At 44.0% G+C, this 3,356-nt stretch overlaps 1 pseudogene; it reads left to right on the forward strand.

The window, feature by feature from the left end:
• Nucleotides 1-687: 687 nt before the first annotated feature.
• On the forward strand, nucleotides 688-2,919 carry LOC122043617 (annotated as a pseudogene).
• Nucleotides 2,920-3,356: the final 437 nt, after the last annotated feature.

A 3,356-nucleotide genomic window follows, 5' to 3' on the forward strand; every position in this document is an offset into this window, starting at 1 on the left:
ACCGTTGTGAAATATGTAAAAAAATTCGATCTTTTACATCAGTTTTTTACCTTTCAAATAAAAAGATAATATTTTTTAACCATTATCTTTAAACGTCACTATCAATTTATAACAGATTTTTTAAAATTTTCTCAACGGTTTTCCACGATTAATTTTTTAGTAGATTTGTTGTAGTGAGTATTTTATCTTTCCCGAATTTCTACAGGATCAATAATTATTATACTAGCCAGTAACTACGCATTATAGCATCTATCAATCTAAATTTTAGAATTAGGTGTTCGGATAATTTACATAAATGAAGCGTCCGTTTGACGTTAATTCAACAAGCCTTTGACGATTGTCAAATAATAATAATAATGGACACCCTCTTAATTTTTGATGGCAAGTACACACAGAATTTATTATAAAAATAATAATTTAAGTTGATACTTTAACAATTCACTGACGTTGTGGTGATGACATCCATCTCGACACAATTATAAATATTTCTACCAAACTCCTCATTTACCTACCAAACTTTTTTATTTCTATATAAATATTTTCTATTTTCTTCAAATGAAAAATCTCGATCATTATTAATGGGTTAAATATTTTTGTATAAAAAGCATGTTATTGTGCTTGTTACAAGCATCTTCTCACCTTTCCTCACCTTAATTAATTAAGTAAGTTCGATCAACATTTTCAGATATGGCATGGCTTGAGCAACTGCACCTTGTGGTGATTGGTTTTCTTGTTCCTTTAGCCGTACTGCTTGTTTGCTCGACGGTTACGTCCACGCGGAGGCGGAGGAAGCAGCTGCCTTTTCCACCGGGGCCGACGCCGCTGCCGATCATCGGCAACATGCTGATAATGAACCAGCTGACGCACCGCGGGCTGGCGAAGCTGAACGAGCGGTACGGGTCGGGGCTCTGCCACCTCCGCCTCGGCGCGCGGCACGCCTTCTCGGTGTCGACGCCGGAGCTGGCGCGCGAGGTGCTGCAGGCGCAGGACGCCGTGTTCTCCAACCGGCCGGCGTCCGCCGCGGTTTCGTACCTGACGTACGGGCGCGCCGACATGGCGTTCGCCCACTACGGCCCATTCTGGCGGCAGGCGAGGAAGCTGTGCGTTATGAAGTTGTTCAGCAGGAAGCGAACGCGTCGTGGGCGTCTGTGCAAGTCGAGCTGGGCAAGGCGGTGCGGGCAGTTGCGGAGAGGGCTGACGCCGGCGCCGCAATCAACGTTGGGGAGCTCATGTTCAAGATGACGATGGGCATCATCTTCCGGGCGGCCTTCGGGACACAGAGCTGCGGAGAACAGGGTGAGTTCATCGCCATCATGCAAGAGTTCTCTAGGCTCTTCGGGGCCTTCAACGTAGGCGACTTCATCTCCTCTCTCCGGTGGCTGGATCCCCATGGCATCAACCGGCGTCTCAAGGTAAGCAATTACAGTGCAATTATTGTGCCTCGAGTTATGTGCCACGGCCACCCTACGTAACAGGACAGTTGATTTGAAAATTGTAAGACGTTGATCACCCTATCTTCGATTTTCGGTTAACAAAAAATAAAAAATAAAAAAAACAAAGTGCAATTATTGTGTGGGTTTTATGGATAGTTAATTTATTAATATTCAAAATTAATAGGCGGCACGAGGATCGTTGGATAAGTTTATCAATAGAATTATCGACGAACACATCGCGAACCCAAAGGCGGAGGGCTCGGCGGAGCGCGACATGGTCGACGAGATGCTTGTGTTCCTAGACGAGGTCGATTCCGGCGTTGTTGGTGGAAGAACTAGGGAAGAGGATGAACTGCTGAAGGGTCAGTTGAGGTTGACGAGAAACAACATTAAAGCAATAATCATGGTAAGCTAGAGACTTCCCATATTAGCAGCTAATTTACTAGGATTTGTTATTAGATAAAATTGTAAATGAAAAATGAAAAATATAAAAGGTTAGAATTTTTTTTTTAAAAAGAAAACTCGAAAATATTGAAAAAAGATAAGAAATTAGGGGAAAATATAAATAAAATAATAAAATGATAAAAAAAAAATTAATTAATTAAAAATTTGGATATTATCACCTTATTACATTTGAAGATTTTTTTTGTTTTAAAAAAAAATATTTATGCTTGTAATTTTAACCCTAAAAGCTTTAGGTCTTTCATTTAAGTTGTTTATGTATATTCTTTCAAATAGGCTATGAAATTCATACTCCAAATTTTAATTTATATTAAAATTAAAAAAATATATAAAATTAATTATTTTTAATTATTGTTTATTATTAGGACTTGATGTTTGGCGGCACGGAGACGGTGGCGTCGGCGATCGAATGGGCGATGGCGGAGCTGATGAAGAACCCCGACGAGATGTGTCGCGTGCAGGAAGAGCTGACCACCGCCATCGGCGGACTCGACAGGCAGGTCCAAGAGAGCGACCTCGAGAAGCTGCCGTACCTCAAGTGCGTGGTGAAGGAGACGCTACGGCTGCACCCGCCCATCCCGCTGCTGCTCCACGAGACGGCGGAGGAGAGCCAGGTTGCGGGGTTCTCGGTGCCGGCGGAGTCTCGGGTGATGGTCAACGTGTGGGCCATCGGGCGGGATAGGTCGGTGTGGAAGGATGCTGGGGAGTTCCGACCGGCGCGGTTCGCCCCAGGCAGCGAGGCGGCGGCGGTTGACTTCAAAGGGAACTTCTTCGAGTTCCTTCCCTTCGGGTCGGGGCGGCGGTCGTGCCCTGGGATGTATCTGGGGTTGCACGCGCTGGAGCTGGCGGTGGCGCAGATGGCGCACTGCTTCACTTGGGTGCTGCCTGGTGGGATGAAACCCAGCGAGTTGGACATGGGCGACGTCTCCGGGCTGACCGCACCCAGGGCAGTGCGGCTGGTGGCCGTTCCCACCCACCGCCTCACCTGCCCATTTTATTGATTTATAGTCATCACCACAATGTGAAGCCGGGCAGAAGGGAAGGGCACCTTTCTGGTCGTCCTTGGGTTACGTCCCAGTTTATATTTCTGTCGTCTCCGAATGTGTGTGCGAGTGTATGAGTGTGTATTTGTGTTGTCGTCTCCAAACGTGCCTACGAGTAGATGCGTGCCTGCGTACATGCGTGAATAAATTATATATATATACACATAATATTTACCATGTAAAAACTATTATAGCAAGGTAAAATGTAACCTTCTCCATGTAAAATATCTCATTAGATATACGATATTCACTAAAAAAAAAAAATCTTCATACTACTTTATCAATAGAAATATATTTCCGTAGGTATGTTCCAACGGGAAAATTTTTCCATTAGGGAAGCACGGATATAATAAAAAAATTAAAAAAATATCGACGGAATCACAATTCCTTTGATACTACCATTAGTGATTACAGATGG

The sequence above is a fragment of the Zingiber officinale genome, chromosome 2A (assembly GCF_018446385.1).
Source record: "Zingiber officinale cultivar Zhangliang chromosome 2A, Zo_v1.1, whole genome shotgun sequence".
Lineage (NCBI taxonomy): Eukaryota > Viridiplantae > Streptophyta > Magnoliopsida > Zingiberales > Zingiberaceae > Zingiber > Zingiber officinale.